At 30.9% G+C, this 23,239-nt stretch overlaps 1 long non-coding RNA gene across 1 annotated transcript in view; it reads right to left on the reverse strand.

Annotated features, from left to right (window-relative positions):
* Positions 1–15,096: 15,096 nt before the first annotated feature.
* Positions 15,097–23,239, reverse strand: part of LOC148275649 (uncharacterized) — a 116,044-nt gene continuing 107,901 nt past the window's right edge. The window contains exons 3-4 of the long non-coding RNA XR_015823969.1: positions 18,182–18,262; positions 15,097–15,305 (exon numbers count right to left, since the gene is read on the reverse strand). This is a non-coding gene — a long non-coding RNA (uncharacterized LOC148275649). The remainder of the gene's footprint in view (positions 15,306–18,181; positions 18,263–23,239) is intronic.

Here is a 23,239-nt window from a genome sequence, read left to right on the forward strand (position 1 = left end):
TTTCCTTAATTTTTGGAAAATGGTTGGCACTAATTACTCTATTATACGTTTTCGAAAATACTTTTGACATCCTTTTTTAATACTTTTATCCGACACAACAGGCCAGGAGAGCCATCGTACAATGGTAAATTACAATACCTACACACCTTAACTTATCATTTCCAGGCATAAAAAAAAATAGATTTCGTTTTTGTGTTCTCACCGAAAGTTGAACCCGGAACCTTCCGTGCGTGAGTCAAGCGTCTTAGCTACTACGCAACAGAGACCGCTATTAATATACCTATATTTTTTTACTAGGTACGACGCCGACGCGACAATGCAAACAATTTCATATATTGAAAAAACAATAACATAATATTTTTAAATTATTAAATGAAGAAAAAGCTTTTCTTTCTGTCAATCACAAAACTGACATGGAATTATTTTCTTGACACTGATGAATATTGCGTGATAAACTATCAATCCTTCATCCAAAAGCTGTTAATATGATATAATTTAGTTTCAAACATTTGATTGTATCTCAACGATATTTCAGCCAAACGTAATTTATTGGTCCATAAAACTTTCTTTCCCAAATTACTTAAGTAACTTGATGAAAAACCTTGAAAAATGCTGATCTTTGCACATTGATCTTTAGTGAAAGATGAGCACTTCCCTTGAAGTTTGAAAAAGTCCTGAATATATTATTTCTTTGAAAGTTACCCAAATAATGAGCTTTCCGTAACAACTTTCAATCAAGTCAAAGCTTCAATACATAAAAGAATCAAACTTGCGACCGAATGTCTGAACTCTGAGGCAATTTTAACTGTATCACTTCATTGCTGTCTGGCGATATCATTAGTTTGCCTTATACGACTCCATTTGGAGGACGATTTTCTGAAATCGAGAAGTTCTGCGAGCCTAGAAAACCCTGAATTGCAATTTCCGGAAGGAAATGATGTTTTGACGTCATCTTTTATCTCATTGACGTTCGAATATTTCATGAACTGATGAAAAAAATATTTAAAGTGCGACATTGTACGTTATTTTCTGAAACAATATACCTTCTAATGTTAACAAGTTTTTTTAGATGTAAAAATATCAGATAAGTTTTTTTATTTAAGCACAAATAACGTATAAAAAAACAACTAGAATGCAAAACGGTTAATGGTTATGTTAGAAATATTTAAGTTAAAATGTAAAGAAAAAACATGTGAACAATACAAAAAAAAATGGAAATACAACGTGTAACAAATGTTAACAATACCTTACATTTAATGATAGGAAAATTTACAATAAATCAGCGACAAAATACTTAAAGATACATTACCACTACACTACAAGGCCGACTTATTTCCGCTCGATTTCCATTTTCAGAATTTTTACCTAAGAGTAGCAATCTAGTCATCTCACTCCACCAGGGCTCTGATTCTATTTCACACATATAACTGCATTTTTTTTGTCTGGATACAGACACCGACAAAAAAAGTTAAATATAACTTTAAATATTTGAATAGTTTCTCAAATATTAAAAAAAAACTCTTTTTAATTCAATAGTCTCGCAATTTTTTTTCTATGTAGTAATGAATTATCATTTTAATTAGCATACAAACTGGAGTTCCTTGCATAATTAATCAATAATTTTACAATATTATAAGCATATCTTGTAATATATTATTCTATAGACGCAACAGAAGAACAAAATTTACCCATCAATTGGGCAGGGCAATTAATTAATTAATAATCGTTTACAATCAACTTTTTCAACATTTTTTTTCATTGGAGTGCCCCGTACCGAGAGACACATTTTATATAATTTTGAAACGTGGCTTATAAGACAAAGCTTAGTCATTATAATCAAAACATATAAAACATAACAAAACATTTAATTGCTCGCTGTATACGGGTTTTGCAGATATTATGGATATTTTTTTTCGTATAAAGTTTATCAGCTATCTGCTTTCTTTTTATTAACTTCTAACTTATATTTATAGTCTGCATTACATAATGGTTTAAACAGCCCGTAAAGTAATGTAGACTAAAATTTTCTTTAAAAAGGAACAAATTACACATTTTAAATAATTAAAAAAATTGTAATGTGTTTGTTTATTCCTAATTTACAAATTTTATAAAACAATATCTAATATACTTAAATAAATCGGTGAAATAAAAATTAACCTCTAAACTTTTATCGAGTACTCTTTTGAAATATTTCTCATGCACACAAAATTATTTATGTATCCATATATATATTTTTATATTTATTATTTTTTTGTACATAATGTTATTTGTACATTAGCGAGCTTATTCCCAAATGAAAATTTCTTCCAACCAACCAATAAAATTAAAGTTTTATTTTTATAATTCAAGTAACAGAACATATTTAATAGAAAATAAAGATTAAAAAGCTAAAGATATATTAACAAATTACAACAGGGATGGAGAGTACCTAAAATAAGGGAATATGGATCTCTAGACATTTACAGGGCTTATGACCTGTCATTGGCTGTTTTAAGTGACCACTTTACACACTGTGTAACATTCACCATTTTGCCTAAGTTTAAACATCCATAACTCTTCAATTTTTCCATTTAAAACCTTTATTGTTGCAAAGAGATTCATCTGACTGAATTATTTCACATACTAGGCGACGCCTGAAAACAATTTTTAAATTTTTAAACTTCTACTTTAAGATATATAAAAAAAGAGATAAACGTATTTGTTTATAAATTTCCTTAAATCAAAAATTTTATTTCATGGGAAAAAGGAAAAGGGAGGAAAAAGGAAAGGAGGAGAGATAAAGGAAGAGAAAGGAGATGTTTCTTCAGACGTGATTTCAACAGAGAACATCTTTGATGGTAGATGGGAAATGATTCCACAGTTGAGCTTGGACACTATATGAGTTAGAGAATTAAACTTGGTAACAAGAGGAATGAATTTTGCATATTGCCGATAGGAACGGCTCAGGAGAGACGTCAGATATTTTGAAATGATACGTGTGTCGATACAGTATCCTCGGTAAATCGTATTGAATTATACAGGAAACTGGTAAAAAATTTATAACATCAATTTTTTGTATTAATTAAACAATTTTGACAAAGTGAACATTTGTTATTTTCATTAAAAATAGTGCATTCAAAAAGTTGTTTTCATTTTTCAAAAAAGTATATAAATAAAAATGTTTCATCATTTTTCTTTCCGCATCTAGGGGTCTTCCGTGCCAAGGGCACTGCATTTGTTCACCAAATAAGGCTTATTTTGATCCGGCGTTATATGAAGATCAGGTTTAGGTGTCAGGGCAGAAATAATCAGATAAACTAGCTTGCCAACCACATACCGTACACCGCATCTGAGGACTTAAACCCACATGGTGGTCCACATGTACAAAGAGAAATTGCTAGTTGCCGAACGAGAAACGATGCCCAAAAAAGCCATCTGTAATCCGATAGCCTAGGTATTGTTGTGCTGAATGAAGGTAATTCAGAAGTTCATATTATATTTTATGTTCTTTGTTGGATTAAGGAAAAGATGGAAGTGAATTTTTCACTGACTAAGATTATGCTAATTGATTGGACATGATTGATTTGCCAAAACTGTATATGTATCCAGAAAGCCACCAGATGCATGTATTCTACATAATCTATAAAAATCAAGCTTTAACCACCTCTCAAATACGAATTAATCTCTTGTTGAACCTTCCAGGAATCGACCCAGGGACCTCAAGCGTAGTTGACGAAAATGATAACTACAACACCAAGAAGCGGACTAATCTTCACCTTTTTTTTTCCTTTTTTAGAAAATATCCGTAGAGTCAAAAATGCACATCTGTGTTTCTAGTTTTACACATAACTGTATCATTCATCCACCCGAATACGGCATAAATAAATTTTACAGCAATATGTAATGTTTGTACGTAAAAGGGTAGGTATGTTACCGTAAGGCAATTTCTCTCTAACTTCTAAAACCGTTCAATTTGAGAAAATACATATTAAATATAATCATATATTTAAATTATTATTGTTTAAAGCATTAACTTTGTTGTCCAACATTTTAATAATTGTTGTTAAATATTTGTACATAACCACTAACCGAATTTTCTATGTCTACCGGTTTCAAGACGTACTTATCTCTTCGTCAGAAAAATAATTAAACCATGCAAAACCCACTTTACACCTTCACCATAATTGTTGCACAAAAAATATACAACCAACATTATAAATATTTACATTATCTTATCAGTGCATGTTTGTCCTAATCAATGCATGTGCTCATTAAAATGCATGTCATGTAAGCTTTATTTTTTTGTGCAACAAATATGGTGAAGGTGTATAGTGAGTTTTGCATGTTGGTTTAATTGGTGTCCTGACGAAGAGACGGGTAATTCTCATAACCGATAGACATACATAAGTCGGTAATATTAAATTTCATTTTATATTTTATTTGCATTATAAAATAATTTGGATTTTATTTTATGAAAAAATAGAATTAAATAAGGAAAAAAATACATAAAATATTTTAAAAAAGAAACACAAGATAATACTTACTTTACGCCTAACGTGTAAAATCTATTCGCACACACATTTTGTAAATAATATAACTATATTGAAAAATAAAACCACTCAATATGACATATTTATCTAAATTATCAAGAAATTTAATAGCGGTGAGTACACAATTTTTAAACTTAAACTGCCTGTAAAAGCATTATTGTCACAAAAATAAATCAGCTGTGCAGAGTACAGTTCTCGTTGTTTCGACATTTGATACCTCACTTTTATTGGTTTATATTGAAACAGAGGCTAAACAATTCATAAAACAAGCAATCCATAAACGGCTGCAGACATTCTGTCTAATTCTTTATTATCTTCTTATAAGTCCACAATATCAAGTTTATTTGTAGCTGCTCGTCAAACTATAATTGACAATTCAATTCCATAAATACTTACTTATTTATTTTTATTACCTTATACTTGTTTTTTATTTTTTACTAATTTATTGAATTGCATTGTAGTATTGGCGAATACGCATTTCATATAGACATATTATAATTACTTCTTTTTTCGCGATAATAAATGCTTGTTTGTTTATTAATTTAACTTAAATTTGTCTTTCTTGTCTACCGTAACACTTTATTTACTGTGTTTGCTTTACAGAATTTATTTCATAAGCTTATATCTTTGCATTTTTCATTTATATGCTTACTGTTTTTTCTTGCATACCTTTGTTATTATTGTTTTTTTTTTACTTTGTTACACTTTTTATTATATCCTTTAAAACTAATTCCACACAGTTTTTCTGTATATTCTGTGTTTATTATTTAGTATGTTAGCATTTTTTTTTTTAATGCCTTTTGGGTGTTTATGAACAAAATAAATAAATAAATACTAAATAACCATTAACAATCAGTTTATTTTATTGAATAACCATAAAACAAACCACAATAATATTTTTTTTTCTTTCTGTGAAATGTAATGGATTGCGCTAAATGCAGTAACTGTTTTCCAACTTTGTGTTTGTCAAAAGGAATTTCACTTCTACTGTGGAAATAAGAAAAAGGACAATTTCGTAAAATTTCTAGTTAAAGTCGTAACAAATTAAAGTGCGCGCTATGTAAAGCTGTTGAATCACTTCTTAGAATAACTTCAGCGAATCGTGCGACACATAGTAAGTCTAACTGTTGAAAAGAATCACTAAACGAGTCTCCAATAATGAATATTCTTTTAACAATACGAAATGGAATGGTTGCAAATAAAGGTGATTTTATAAATAAAATTAAAAAGAATAATGAAGACTAACATTAAATTTTAACAACGATTTATAAAGAAAATTCATAAAATATTAACGACAAGTTGGTCAAAATAGATTTAAAAAATTAGGAACTTAAGATTTTATTGGTAAGTGTCAAGTATAATAATACGAGCAATATGATGAAAGAATTAAAGAACAGAAATAAATTAGAAAAAACATATAACGTAATCTAGAGGAGAACCATTAGGATAATGCTGGAATAATAAAATCTGATGTTTTGAAGTTGTTAATAGTTTTCCAGGAAATTGATAACCCCAAAAGCAAATTTAACGTACAAGAATTAGAAAAAATGATGACAGAAGACAAAACAAGGCTTATTAAAGTAATATTTAAATAAACAATCAACAATATTTTGAGTTGGTCCAAATTTTGGAAGACAGGGACCGGATTCAACTCCCTGGGGAGATTTAGCTTTTTAACTTCACAAACATCAACAGGTGATAGAATAAAAGGAAAAAAGATGTCCAAATGTGGGCAGAATGGTGAATGTTACACAGTGGGTAAGGTGGCCACTTAAACCAGCCATTGACAGGTCATAAGCCCTGTGGATGCCTGGACTTCTAATTAACTTCTCTTAAGTGTTCTTCATCTCGGTTGAATTATGTTAAATAAACAATGTTAAATGTTTTGTAATTAAAACAGAGATGGAAAGTATTTTAGAGAAGGGAATATAGAAGTCTAGGTATCTACAGGGCTTATGACGTATCACAAACCATTGACAATTCATAAGCCTTGTAGACGTCTATATATATATACATTTGGATAATTTATATAGCGTCGTTTTTTGTGAAAACATCTAGACCCCAATATTCCCATATTTAAAAGATTTTCTATCTATTCTGTAATATGTTTATTATACTTAAGTAATACTTGACTTATCACGAAATTTTTTTATAAGTCGGTACATAAAATAATGTTTAATTGTGTCCAAATAAAATTGCGTATTTTGTGTATTAAATAGAAATAAAAATACAACCACGCAATCTTCTTACAAATAAGCGTTCCTTTCGTGAAAATCTCAAAGTAGCTAATAATCTTACAGTTATTATGCAACAAAATCTTTTGAAACAATTGTGAAGTGAGGTGTTTAATATGAGGGCAATGATAGAAAAACGTGAGGATTGGATAAATTATGGAAACTCCTGAAGTTAAATCAAAAAATTGACCAAAAAACTGAGATGCTTTCACAACAATATTTTAATATTTATGTAAGATTTAAAATATCGGTACTGATCTTATATTCCAATTGGAAACATAGGAAAAGAATACAATAACGTCAAATCAGTTAGGTTCAACAACTATTAAATATATAAATATTACATAAATCAAAGTACCAGTATATTTTTACGTTATTTTATTAGTGCCTGTATCTATTATAAGAAATTGTATTTACCATCGTTAGAATGGACTACATAAGTCCGTCAAATATATCAACAGGAGATTCAGTGGTAATTGGTATAAATATTACATAGCCCCGTGCAAACACTTGAACATGACCGTGTAGTATTAATAGGCTTTAACAATTTAATTTCAGGAAAATTAAAATTAAGTAACTTTCTACCGTGTTCTCGAATTTGATAAATGTTCGCAAGTAACTGAATCATTATATAATTTTGTGATTGTTGATAAACATTATTCCGTTCTATATAATGTTTCAAAAAGAGTCATGATTCTACTACTGAATACCGTAATTTTTAAAAATCAGATTATATTGCATTAATATATGTAGTTATTTTTCATTTTGTTAATTTTTGAATTCTTTAAAAGGCGGTGAGCCGTGTATATTAAATATAAAAATATATAATTTTAAATAAAAATAAACGCTCTGAATGTAAACAAAGAAGCGGTTGAAAATAAAATTCAAATTTTACGTATATCAAAACTTGTGTAGACAAAAAATGGATTCAACCTCAATTAAATTTTAAAAAGTAACCCGTTTTTTTAAAAATATTTGCAAGTCTTTTTAATTATTATTTTTAACTGTAAATGACATTAAAATCATCTTCTAAATACTTGAAAGTATGTGATTCATTGTGTACCTGTGTCGTATATAATTCAATACTCGGGAAATAGTATTAAGATGAACAATATTTTACATTCACGTATAAAAATATATGCACACTATCTGTCTATCCAACTGTTATATTTTTATGTACATATTTAACTTTTCAAAGTATACGTAGTTCTTATAAAGGTTACATAATTGAATCAGTTCAACGTGGATTTTTAAGAAAAATATGCTGGAGGTTGGGCTTATCCAGAAACCAATGTACGTATAATAAGTTAGAAACTAGCTTACACATATCTTCTCTTTAAGACCGTTAAAATAAATCAGACCTTTTATTTCTATTTAAAACTCTCTATTCACTCTTTGATGCGCCTGAACTACTGAGCTTAGTAAAATTAAATATCCCAACTTGCATCCTCAGACAAAACATTTCATACCGATAACCATAGAACTAACTATGGTTTTCATTCCCCTATGCCCAGAATTTTTAAGTCTGCCAACAAACATACCAGTCTTGATTTCTTTGGTAACAAGATGGTCTTGTTTTATACGATCACCGAATCAAATTCAATTATAAACACATTTCTACCGCTTCCTCTCCCACTAAGTCTTCTAAATCCCATTGTGTCTTTTTACTTTCTTTTATAATTATTTTTCATTTATAAATATGTCCATTGGGCGTATATATAAATAAATAAATAAGAGATAAAATTAGTCAATTATCAATAAAATCTTCACTAATAAGCCACAAAAAGTGGGAAAAAGGCAATTAATGTTAAGTAAAAAAATATTATTACCTATAGTATTATGTCACAATAATGGCTGTTTAATATTTTTATGGAGACCTGAGATATTAAATGTGTAATGCGTACCTTTGAATGTTCGTATTTCCGGTTGTAGCAAGTGGCACGTGGAGTAGTGATGGTTTTTGTTTGCGGCCCGAGGCAGTTTCAGAGTTTACCTCCTCCTTCTACAATCCCTTTAAAACCGATGCCATGATTTAAATTCACAATAGTAGCAAACCAGATATTTTTTGAACCACTTCAAACTACTCTTTTGCGCCGCGGGTGATTTTTAAAATGGGGATTCTTGAAACAGCAGAATTTGAATACTGACATGTACAAAATAAAAAAGCTTAGCTCCGTATCTTTTTAAAAAAATGTTCGGTACCTAGTTTGCGCTTTTCAAAATCATTAAAAATAAGCATTTTATGTTTTAAAACTTATTTTATTAAACAATTAAGCAATACAAGCGCTTAAGAACTCTTCACATATTTCAATCCGAAGCATTGATATCTTTTTAATATCTTTGCTTTTTTAATTATCTAACTAAATTTAATTATCTAACTTAAAAATCAACTCTCATACGTAAGATACAAACAATGAACGTTGTTATGCAGAAAGTAGCCAGCCATAGAAAAGTGAGACTGAGATAATATCTCCTTTATAAAACGAGTGGATAATCCAATTTACACGACGCGACAGTTGGAATGTTTTTGACTTCGACTAATGATAAACAACGAATACATTAGTTTTTTTTCAATTGCAAACAAGAATATTTTTATGTATTGATTGATTGATTGTATTGATTGATATGGTGTTGATTTTGTAGAACTCCATATTTAAACTTATAATATAAAAAAATCAAACACTGATTGAGTCTACTGAATACTTTATTTTATTTTTGCAAATATAAAAAAAAAAAAAAACGTTACAATGAGGAGTTCCTTGTCTAACTTTTTTTTCTATTAGCGTACTATTTAACTAAGCAAAAGTATTATTATTTTATTTTTTTTTGTGCGTTATTTACAAATATATAATTTTTTAAAGTTACATTTATCAGATACCGCGCCAAATGACTGTAATCAGTGTGTCACTTTTCAGTAGTGACGTCATGAAAGGGTTGGCGTTCTTACTTTCACTGACCTGACAAGAATCTATGGAATATTGCTTTGATTACTTCATTTAGTTGATCGTAATTTGCTCATTTCTATGTTATGGTTGTTTTTACGAACGTTTCGATTTAGAAAAACCTAGAAAGTTGACAAAATCTCTGGTTGAAATGTCAAATTATACAAATTATGCTCTTTTTTTTCTATGGTCAAAACGTTGCGGGGGCTTTAAGCGGAAACCGGAAATACTACACGTAGATATAAGGAGTGACGTCATTATTTACGATTTTAAAACGAATACTATTTTTAATATTTTTTATTTATTTTTGCGTGCGTTTTTGAGATATTTCATCCTTTTCCAAAATTTTAAATATTCAAGTGTACAGGAAAACATTTTAAAATATAAATTCCGGGTTGGGCTGGAATTCCTCATTGTTTTGCCTTGTTAGGGCATTTTCAAACGAATGTGAAGATAAGATGGATTAAATGTCCTTATAAAGTTATTAAATAGGTCTCCTGGTGCAGTGGTCAGCGCGTTTGCCTACCATGCAAGAGGTCTCGGGTTCGATTCCCGACATGGTTGACATGAAATATTTATTTAAAAAGGTGTTTTTACACTAAAATATTTCATAGTCCCTGGACTGGTGGTAACTGACGCGTTAGACTGATCATCTTACCTTCATGTAACAAAAATGATCAAGATACACTGCGATTGGTGTACTAATGCAATGCCCTATGCACCATATGGTGCGGAAAGGGAATTATTATTAATATAGTTAAATGATTCAAGTTACTTAAGTAACAAATAAAAGTTATCTTATGAACATCAATCATAATTGCGGGGAAAACCAATAGTTAAGGGCAAGGCTATGTGTTTAGTAGGTAATGGGGAATTTAGGTATTTATATTTGAATTTCGGAAAAATTTATAACAAAGGAAGTATTTATTGACATACATGTTTGTATTGTAAGATAATTAATGAAACTTTATAGTTTTATATCTTTAGATAAAATAGTGGAAAATATTATACCAATAATATTATTATAGGTTGGTGATTTATAACTTTATTAGACAATCAAAACATTATGAAAAATTTATGTAAACATAAATGTATTTTTAGACAATATTTAAATGCAATTGTAGAATGATCAATCTATTAATAACGCATAATGTAAGCGTGTACATAAAGGGACACAGTGTAAAATAACAGTCTATTTAAATTTGTATAATAATGGTGAACATATAAGATTGGTGTGTTCATTTATTATTTTTAGATTAGGGTTGCTTAGATATTTATTAATTTACAATCAATCGAGTATATTAAGTTTACGCCCTTTGTTTTCATTAATTTTTTTAAATGTAAATATGTATTTGACCAGTTTTAATGATTTTCAAAGTACCGTCAGATTTTTAAAGTGTTGCGGCTGTTTTTGGCAAATTGAGAAATGCCGTTTTGATTTTGTTTATTAATAACTGGTATAAATATAATTTGAAACAGTGGCTAACTTTGCCGAAGCCAACAGTTTAAAATCAAGGAACTTAAGACCGATATGAGAATTTATAGAGAGAGGGCGCGAACCCCATTTGCGCTTCTATTTACATTTGATATACTCTATACATAAGTGCATATACAGAGTAACCATTTTAAGAAATAATAATTTTTAAATAATAAATTTGCTCTTAAATATATATTCTTAATAAAAAATTCAACCAATTATTTATAAGAATCAAAGAAATCTATATAAGTTAATAGAAGTTTACACATAAAAGAACAGTTCAAATATTTTGAATACCTAAGGACAGTAAGTAAGAAGAATAAATATAGATGTTTATATTGTATTAGTTGATTATAGAACTAAATAAAATAAATAAAACAAATAAAATAAATAAAACAAATAAAACAAATAAAACAAATAAAACAAATAAAACAAATAAAACAAATAAAACAAACAAAACAAACAAAACAAACAAAACAAACAAAACAAACAAAACAAACAAAACAAACAAAACAAACAAAATAAACAAAATAAACAAAATAAATAAAATAAATAAAATAAATAAAATAAATAAAATAAATAAAATAAATATGAACAGAATGAACAGAGTGAACAGAGTGAACAGAGTGAACAGAGTGAACAGAGTGAACAGAGTGAACAGAGTGAACAGAGTGAACAGAGTGAACAGAGTGAACAGAGTGAACAGAGTGAACAGAGTGAACAGAGTGAACAGAGTGAACAGAGTGAACAGAGTGAACAGAGTGAACAGAGTGAACAGAGTGAACAGAGTGAACAGAGTGAACAGAGTGAACAGAGTGAACAGAGTGAACAGAGTGAACAGAGTGAACAGAGTGAACAGAGTGAACAGAGTGAACAGAGTGAACAGAGTGAACAGAGTGAACAGAGTGAACAGAGTGAACAGAGTGAACAGAGTGAACAGAGTGAACAGAGTGAACAGAGTGAACAGAGTGAACAGAGTGAACAGAGTGAACAGAGTGAACAGAGTGAACAGAGTGAACAGAGTGAACAGAGTGAACAGAGTGAACAGAGTGAACAGAGTGAACAGAGTGAACAGAGTGAACAGAGTGAATAGAGTGAATAGAATGAATAAAATATGATGTAATAATAAATGTAAATGGCAGAAATGCCGTATATAAAAAAAAAAAAAAAAGTAAATAAAATAAATTTAAAAAAAACATTTGAAATAGCTGGTACTTTATAGTCGGCCTCGTGGTGTTATGGTCAGCGCATTTGCCTACAATGCAAGAGGTCTTGGGTTCGATTCCCGGCATGGTTAATTTGAAATGGTAGATCGGGTTGTGCTCCCGTGGCTAGTGAGATGTATATATATACCTAGTTTGTAAAACTGTGAATATTTTGTTAATTTTCTCTCTTTATTAAGTTTGAATATTATTTAGAAGAGTGCGTTTACATTGAACATTAAAATATTGCATAGTCCCTAGTCTGGTACCTGAAGCGCAAGACTGATCACCTAACCTGCATGTAAATGATCAAGATACGCTGCGGTCGGAGTACCGATGCATTGCCCTATGCAACATTAGGGGCGGAAAGGGAATGATGAGGTACCGTATTTGTATCTGTTTAAAAAAAAAATAGTTTAATACCTGTAGTTTAACATATATCGTCTTTTAATTAATATAACACAAGGTCACAGTACCGTTAGCAGAAAGATTCCTTAACTGATGTTTAATATAAAAAGAAACAAAAAGTATTGTTATATTTTTTTAATTAACTTAATTATTACTTCTTTGCATTGCGCATTACTACGCTTAAGCTTATAAATTGCTAAAAATATTTTTTTAAATCTGATTTTATTTTTATATAAAATAAGATACAAAGTTTGAAACAAAATCGTCTTTATTTCATGAAGATATTAAGTTTTATATAATAAGCAAAACTTGTAAAATAAATCTATATTATGGAATCCATACTATTCAACCAAGTACACATTGTAAAATACGAACTTAACCCCGCAATGTTTTTCTTTTAATAGATTTGAGTTCTTGCTTAATTTATTAAATGAACACAATCGAAAGTTTGATATCAATGATAAGAATAAAATTTTCAGTAACGGTATGTTTTGCGTTTTTCAAAAATATTTATATTTGTATACCGCGCATCCGAAGACAACATATAAAACTGTGCTGTTTAACGGGTTGAATGGTTCTAGTTCTCAAATTTAATTATTTATTTTAAACGAATTAATATAGGGACACGCATATGGTAAATATCTACAATGTGCAAAAAAAGAGCTCTGCGCTGGTTTGAACATGTAGAGCGAATGAATAGCGAAGAACGGCTAAAAATATTGACAATGCAAATGTTCATGAATGCGAAAATAGAGAAAGACCGAGAAAAACATGGCATGACTAAATACAACAAATACTCGATGATGGATATGGCAAAAGTTGAAATAATCGGCGCGCGTGCATGAAAAGATCTATGAATGTAGAGGAAGCGAGATCCGAATGCAAAGACAGTGTGATGTGACATTCTATCCTCTCTTTCTTCCCTTAGTTTGTTGTTGTTGTTTTTATTGTAAAAAAACATTCCTCTAGTTCTATAATTCAGAGAGAAAATACGTTTGTATGAAGAAAAGTCGGTCCGCGTTTCCTCTTTACATTAAACATAATCAACATAATTAGTAAAAAATGTTTTGTGAAAACCGTTCGGATAAACGTAAAAAAGATGTTGTAACTTTTCATTGGTAAAAAGGAACCTAGGTATTTGTTTATGATTGAATTCCAGAACTTGAAATAATTCATTTTTAAATACTGAATTTAAGTAGGTACCTCATTACTTGTTTATGTTTGAATTCTAAAACATAAAATAATCCATTTTAAAATAAAGAATTCTTTTAACAAATGTCAAAATTTGCTAAGGGGTGCACTTTAGTTAGGAAGGCGATTTTAAAAAATGTATCGAATGTCAGTTGATATAATTTAAGTTTTACCAAAAATCTAGTAAAAATAAATAAATGGGTAGAAATCACAAGGAATTTAATGAAATGATCTAATTGGGATCCATAAAAAAACAAATGTTGTTTGTAAACATTCAAAAACAAACTCTTTTTATACACAAAAAAAACATCCATCCATTTTTTTGTTTACGTATTCTCGTCGAATGCAACCGTGGTGATGGATAAAAAAAAACATTTACGCTCTATTTTTTTTTTGCTTAATCAGTTGAAGATTTAAAGAGTTATAAACTTTCTTGTGGCAAAGATGTATATTTATCTGAAAACCGCACGTAAATCGGTTCAGTGGTTATTCAGTCCATCAAGGACAACCATTCAAACATTGCCTTAAATTACATAAAGAATAAAGATCAATATAAAAGTTTTCGATCATTTGAGCGAAAGGTGCATTTTTAAAACAAAATTCTCTCTAATAAATGAATAATACATTTTTTAAAACCAGTCACGCTATAAATCTATCAGTAAAAAGAAATCAAGTTTTGTATCTCTCTGCAAGGACCGCGAGTGATTAATTTTTTTAATTCCATTGTATTTTCTTCAAGAAAAGCGTCACAAAATTGCTTTTCTCCGAGAAAATCGATATTAATCCAATCTAATTTCAACGTTTGTAAATTCTACTTCTTTCTTTCTGCTTTCGATGGCTTTATCTTCCTTAAGAAAAGCATACGACGCTTCTGTATCTCGCAGCGACGACCTCACATACATTATTCAAGGGCCACATTGCCCCCGGTGAACTTTTATTTTCTTTTAACTTACCTGCTTAGAAGTTCTGCGCTCCCGGTTTCCAGGTATTTTAAAGGCTTTGATACAACTCTCCCCAAAACATTAGTAAACATTATTTGAATAATACTTTAGTGTTACTTTTAAAAGGTGGTTATACCTACCAGTGTTCAAAACGGAGTTAGAACAATAAATATACGTGGTAAAAATGAAACTTCTATTTTGGGTTTTTTATTTATGAACAAAATCGTTTTTTTTAAAAGCCAGTTCGACATTTCGGTGTGGTGGCATACTAATATGCATATATCCTCAGCTTTGACTTACATGAATATTGAGATGCCACAATGTTGTGTTTAATGTGATGTTATTTTCACTGCATTATTTTTTAATTTCTGCATTGGTTATCTGAAACTTAAAAAAAATATATATATATTATTAATAATTATATTAACTACTACCACTTATCCACAGAACAAATGCCGGGCAGATGAAGAATACAGTTCTGCGCGTGAAATAGAAACAGAACCCTAGACAAGCGTTTTCATCTAAAAACCTTAAATAAGAAAAAAGAGTAGAGATAAGTCCGCCTCGTTGTGTGGTGGTTGGTGTGTTCACTCATTATTCTTGAGGTTTCGATACTTGCCAAGATTGAAGCGAAATATATACTAATTTTGTTTAAACGGCAGCACTGTTTGCGTTTTTGAAATAGCGCAGATGACGCTGCATTTAGTTTGTAAATACTGTGCCCTATGCACCACTGGATGCAAAAACAGGAATAACAATAATGATTAATTTATTTTGGCAACCTTATTTTCTCTAGAGTATTTTTAAAAATTAAATAATATAATTATAGTAATTTTATCAAATTATTAATCCGAGTCTTGTTTTATTGTTTTCAGTGTGTTTTTAAAATGATTTTCTTTCATTTTATGAGTGTACACAGCACTAATGCCTTTAAAAAACATCAACATATTAACATAACATATAACAATGTTCTATTACAAAACTATAAAATAATACAAAACAATATAGTTATACAAATTACACAGTTTTTAAAATGATTATAATTTATCGTACTATATTATTATACTATGCGATACACTGACATTATACTTTACATACTAGGTTAAATAAAAATTAAGAGAACGCAGTAAATCAGAAATGGGAAAAATCATAAATTCTTAATTTGTTGGTATTGTTACAATGTCTTGATGTTAAATACCTAGGCATAGTACAGACTGGTTAGTGTGGGGGTTCAGAACAATAAAAAAAAATAATAAAAAAATGATAAACAGGTTTGAAATATTTAAAAAAATTGGTAAAAAAATCTAGCCTATTGAGTATTGTATCAAAAAATACCGCATGTTACCGCATGCTTGTATGTATGAAGAATGAAAACAGTTTTAATGAATTTAAAAAGAAATGTTATGTGTACTGTGAAATGATGTTAATGGAAATGTAAGTAAAATAAATATAAAAATTAGTTTATATACTATGTATTGTAATATAAGCTGTAACGTTACACGTTACGTTTCAAATTTTAGTATCGTCTGGTTGTTTTTGTATAATTTCGGTCTCTGGTTTATTAGTCTCGACTGTTCTTGTCTTGTTTTAGAATGTTATTCTTTTGATATTCTCGTATTGTGTCCATGTTAAGATTTTTTTGTTCGTGTTTTGTTTTGCAAGTTTGTGTTCTTTGTCTACAGTTTCATCAGTGGCTTATTAATGAATCAAAGGATTCAAGTTAAAAGAGTTGAGTTATATTTAATTGTTTAATTTGTTTTAAGAGTTTTTTATTTGCTGTTAGATAAAGGATGTCATATACTGACTTTGATGTTTTGTTTTGCTGTCTTTGTAGTCTGTTTATGTCATTGTAATATCCTGTTCCAGTTGATATTTATAAAATATTACAATTTCATGAGCATACATAATAAATTTTCTTTAAAATTTTACAGCAATAAGTCATTAATATATAATATATACTCGCATAATAGTGGACTCCAAAATTACTTGTCATTATTTGACTTTGTTCTTAATTTAAATCTTGCTTTCGATTTGCTAGGTATAAACATACCCATCAGAACAGTTGTTCCAATTCAAAAAGGTGCTAGATATGAGACAACTGTGCTTAAAAGAATCGCCTTTGGTCAAACAATAAGGAGAGGTCTCAGCAAAATGTCCGTACGAAGTTTTCCCAGAGCACGAATTGTGTCATACCCAAAACCCATAAGACTTTTACTCAGATACTACTACTACTACTACTACTCCCATCACGCCATTTCCCCGTAGGGGTAGGCAGAGAGAATGGACAGTCACACACGTCTATCCTGGCAAACAATCCTAGCCTCTTCCACATTCATACATCTTGTCATACATGCCCTTCGGTTCTGTCTCCTTTTGACATGACCAGACTTAAGATTTTGGTTTATCTGATCATGCTACGTCTACCTTGGTCGTCCTCGTCTCACGTTGCCGTTCATTTTTGCCATATATACTTGTTTTACCATTCTTTTGTCGTCCATTCGTTCTACTTGACCAAACCATCTCAGAGACCCTTTCTTAATCTTATCAATTATACTTGACTCAGATTTACACTCTCGCCTGATTTCATCATTCGGAACCCTGTCATACATTGATTTCCTACACATTTGTCTAAGAGATCGCATTTCAACCGCGTTCACTCGGCTTTCATCCTTCCTCTGCCAGTTCCATGTTTCACTTCCATACATAAATGTTGGGACTAAAACTCCGTGGTGCACTGCCAGTTTAGCTTCGATTGACATATTTTTATTAGAAATTTACTCAGATACAATTCTCATTTATCGCACCGAGAGTGTTTAATATTTTGGAAGGGCGTATTAAGCTCTCAAGGAAAAATAATATTTTCAAGAGAGGAATTAAGAATTGGATTTTCCTTAGTGGGAAACTTCTTGATGATTATCCGAATGTTTGGGTTTATCGTTTACCATACTGATTGCCATAAATATGTTTTTAAAATTATTTTTTGTGTTTCTGATCCAGTATTTGTGGTGATATACTTATGTGTCTGTTTTAAATAATGGCTCTTTCCATCTGAAAACTGGACTTTTAGTCCCATGGAGTTGGGATTTATGTTTCAAATAATGTGCAGTAAACTAATGTATAGTAAATATGATTTCAGTAGTTTATATACTTTGCCAATATCATCTAGTTTTTTATCATGGTCTCAACATGTAACGTATCGAAAATCGTACTGTATCTTATGTTTTAAGACTTTTGACAAAACATTTATTGGCACCGACCTAATTTACTTTGTTTCTTTGTTTTGTTAAAGATTCCTTGTTTATCTTCAATCCTAGGGTCTGCTCATCCGTATTATGAAACTGTAAACAGAAAGTATAATACACAAAGATGTGGAAATATTATAATAAAGGAATGTTTGTGTTTTAAAAGCTTTTTGTTTAATCCGTTCATTTTTGTTTGCATGTTTTAATACTTGAAACAATATATTTACAGAAGATTTCTGAAAGTATCAAGAAACTTTGAAGTATTTAAACGATATATTGATGATCCCCACGTATACTATCTGCATTTTACGAGGTTTACGGTAGAGTTAAAACAATTGAATTAATATACGAGAATACATACATGTTTGGCAATTCGACAGTATCTGACAGCTTCATAAAAAAATACCAAGCTTTGTTTGTGCTCTATTGTAAATATCGTGAAATGCAGATTCGATAGTAAACGTCAAAACCGTCAATGTATTAATTAATTTAAGAATTATCAATCAATAATACAATTGTGAATATTTGTATCTTGAAATAAGCTTTTAATATGCATCGAAGGTATAAGTTTAAATTTATTTTATTGTTTTTGTTGTTTGTTAAATTTTGTTCTAATACTAAAATTATTTTATGCAAAATATAAAAATATTATATTTACCATCAACCCCATGTCTGCACCCAATAATGCATAGGCCAATGTAATGTAAAAGTAAATGCAGCGTATCTCGACCGTCTGTTACAGGAAAGTATAGTGATCTGTCTGATCTTTGGGAATCGAACCAAGAACGTTGTACACAGAATAGGCATATGCATAAGAAAATTTTGTACACAAGCAAAACATTTTAAATAAGATTTTTTAAATATTAGAAGAACAAAAAATCTCACGTAGAGATGGTCTGTGAGTGAGTTTATATGTGCCAATTTAAATTTTACAGTTAAGGTTAATAAACTAAGCAAATTATGTCAGAACTGCGGAAGGCGAACCTGACTTAGGAGGACGCACAGGAGCTGGGAGCCGACAGGGTAGCCTTGAGGATCTTTGTGGACACCGTATACTATTTGGAAGCGACATGGAATGATGATGATAAACATATTTCAGAATCATCATCACCGCTCCCAAAGGTGCAAAGGGCACTGCATCGCCAAATCAAATGCAGCTTATCTCGATCATATGTTACAGGTAGGTAAAGTGAAAAGTATTGATTTGTCGACCTCGTGGTCAGCGCTTTTACTACGTAATAGGTCATTTTTATAATTGAAATATTTTTTTAATGGGTGTGTTTCGACTAGAATATTAAATAGGCCCATGACTGGCACCTGAAGCGTAACTGATGGTCTTACCTTCATGTAACATAAAAAACAATTTACGGTGCAATTAGGGAACCGATATAAAGCCTTATGCACCATTAGGTACAAAAAGGACATGATGATGATGATGAAGGTGATTAGTTTGACGCTTCGGGTGCCAGTCAAAGAACAATGAAGTACGTCTGTGTGAAATCACAATTGAAAAAAACATTTCATTATTACCTTCCCAGGAATTGAACCCGGGACCTCAAGCATGATAGGCGAACGTACCATCAACCATTCTAGGAGGCGGACGTTTTTCCACTAGCTTTCGTTTTCAGGATTTCTCCTAAAAGCCGCTTTTGAGTTTAGGATTCTGGTTTTATTTCAGACCGAGAACTGTATTCTTTATCTGCCTGGACAAAAAAAATAAAAATGATACCGATTTATTTTTCTATAGAATCTTTGAGTTATTACTAACTTAAATATGTTGGGTAAAATATTTTCATTGTCTTGACTTTTTTTTACATATTTTACAATAAGCTGGTTTTATTGCACGCAAAAGAGTCAATTTGCACAAAACGGCATTATATTTGCAATAAAATATGCCGTTTTTGTTTGCATAATCTCCTCCGAAGTGTTATTTTAGTACTCAACTAAATGCGGAACACTTTAAACACACTAGCGTCGCATTAATTTGAATTCAATGTAAGTCATGAAATGTGAAGGCAGAATGGTAAATGTTACACAGTGTCACGAGCCCTGTACATGTATAGACTTCAATATTCCCTTATATAAAATGTTCTTCATCTCCGTTGTAATGTAACAAAGGTTTTTTTTTAAATTTATATTTTGCCTTTAAGGTAAAAATGATTTAAAGTGTTTTATTCAAACAACTGTACTACTGACCACCTTCTAACTTACGCTGATTCCAAGGAATAAACATCTTCTTAACGATTGACGAACACAATGAACGTGTAAACTTGGGCACCCTGACAAATCCGTAATAGCGAAATACTTTATAGACACCGGAAACGTTTTCGTTATCAAACCTTAAGTTTTACATTAACCCAGTAATGAATTGTGAATTATAGAAGAGCCAATTGAAATACGCAGACACCCAAATAACATAAAAAAAGAAGATTGGCTTAAATTAAACTTAGCATAGTTTCCAGCACTACATAATACAAAAACAAATAGAAATGTACCTACTGCCGACTGCGACACGGTACAAATTACTAGTAATTAAACTTTTTTTTTTTTACAAAACACACACAGTTCACTTTGAAGATGGTTCCTGCAATGGTAGCCGAAACAAATCCAATACACGGTGTCACCCCTAAAATAAACATTTCGATCTTTTTTACAATATGCGTTATTCGGAATATGAATTTTACCTCTTTTCTACAAACAAATTTTTCATTCGTAAAGATATATGCTATTTTGTACGGTAAAAAATATGTTACTATAATCTAAAATACAGAAAAAAAAACTTTTGCGTTGAATTCGAATTAAGGCGACGATAGTACAAAAAATAAACGGCCAAGAATTTTTCTTTTCTTTCTTCTCTGACCATTAGCGCAGTAATTGAAAAAAGTTAAACAGAGCATAATTAATCTTGCCAGTATAATTCTTTTACATTTAAGTACAACCGTAATGAGTAAAAATGTGCGGTCTTGGGATAAATATAGGGGCGCTAATGACAACACTGTTATAATTAATCTATGTTCGTACTACTCGTATTTATTTATTTAATTAATCTGTTTTTGTGAATTATGTTGGGATCTTAAGGCGCTTAACGTCTTCCATTATCAAACGTTCAAAAGAGTTTTATTGAACAAATTGCTTACGCTTGGATTCAATAGAAAAACCAAGTAGATTTTTTTTTTTAAGTAATTTTATTGTTCCAATTTTACGTTTGTTTGTAAATAAAACCTCGACTAGTTTAGCCCATAGGCTCATTCCAGGGTGAAAAATGTATAATTAACCTTTTTCAACTTGTGTATGAAAGAAATTCACGAGTTTCTAACGGTGATACCAAGAATACCCCAGCTAAAATAAGACTAAAATAGAAAAATGTAATTAAGGTTGTTAGTGAATCCGTGTTAATAGAATTCACCTTGCATTTTAAAAATAAATTAAATAGTAGACAATTAAATTGATTTCTCTAAACAGACAATACAAGCTGACAAAGGATTATGCAGCCAACAATTTATTTAAGATGTACTCGGACCAGAGAAATCAACATGTAATAACACTGACTAACTTGGTGTTGAGACTTCCTTCTTGTCGGCAATCAGCTCATGCAATCAGGAAAAACTGTGATCCGGAACACTGCAGGAACACAACGTTGTCTAGGGCGGCAGATAATGATTAATTTGCGGTGAATTGATGATAATAGTTTAAACGAAGTTATAATAAACGGCAAATAGCCGAAATACCTTTCAACAATTTGAAATGCGTCCAAACATAACTCGTCAAAAAAAACGATGGGGAGAGCGCGGGCCAAACAGTGTAGCCAAACAGACAAATGTCTTGTCAGGCGTAGTAACCTCACAAAACCAAAATTTGCCAGTATCTACTAAGGCATTATTATTTTGGCTGAATACATCGAAACAAATTATCGGCTCAACCAATTATCGTGGTCGTGTTTATAAAACTGTTTCATAAAATTAAGAGCTTTCTGCGATTTTTCTTTCTTTTTATAAAATACGGTTGCGAGAGGACGTTACATGACATTGCTCTACTGTTGCTGTGACACGTTGAACAGCACTGATTTAATGTCGCGATAGCGTGGAGTTGGGAGGAAAAATGCATGTACTAGTAAAATGTAAGACACGAAATCAAGATACTCGATGTTATGGCAGTAATAAAGCGACCAAATAGCAACAAAATCACAAACGTAAACTGAGCAACATAATATATATGACTGTAATACCTGAACGAGACCATTAACCCGGTTCTCGGAGGAATGAACCACGATCTCAGTTACCACTAGAGTAACTATCATTCAGCGCGTCCACGTCATGAGAGTGGGCGCCCTTCATTTCATTAGACCGAAGTGCTTCGGTGACTTAGCTTGGATGAGGACCTAGTATTGCGGGGTCTTACGTAATTCCTTATCCAGGACTTCGGGTAAAGATATCAACGACTATGATAGCGCAAATGAAATGTATCTGTACGACCAAACAGGCAGAAGAGGCACAAATATTATCTAAGGACTCCTGAACATACCTTGGGCATTGGGCCGCTGGGAGACAGCGGCGTCCTGCAGGGCATTGTTTTAAAAATGGCAGCAAAGAAACAATACTCAACGGTGGCATCCTAAGTCCGAGTTAGCAAAAGGGGTTACTGTCTTGGCGCCAGTTTGAAATAAGCCTTAAAAAAATAAACAAAACAAATAATCTTCTATTAAAAAATGAAAACTGAATAATGGAAGGACTGACAACAAGTCAATAGGACATACGGCCAGGAGAGAGAAGAATTCAAAATATCCAATAATGTTTTTGACAGTCCCGGTTTCCTGAATTTTGTACAATTTTATATGATATGGCGCGGAACGGGGCAAACTTTTGCCTTTCCTGTTGAACAGTTAGAACTACGTTAATTACTCACCTTTTCCACGGCTCCGCATCTTACCAAACAAAGATGGAATAATTGTTTTTTTGTTTTTAATCTTTCAGTAGATCCGGGAATCTATTTATAACAAAGAGTCTTCCGGGACATCAAACTCCAACTGTATCAGCACCTTTTTGAAAGTCTTAGAGGTTAGCGACTACCCTCCGG

The sequence above is a fragment of the Micrasema longulum genome, unplaced genomic scaffold (genome assembly GCF_059751315.1).
Source record: "Micrasema longulum isolate JH-2025_06_02 unplaced genomic scaffold, ASM5975131v1 h1tg001368l, whole genome shotgun sequence".
In the NCBI taxonomy this organism is placed as follows: Eukaryota; Metazoa; Arthropoda; class Insecta; order Trichoptera; family Brachycentridae; genus Micrasema; species Micrasema longulum.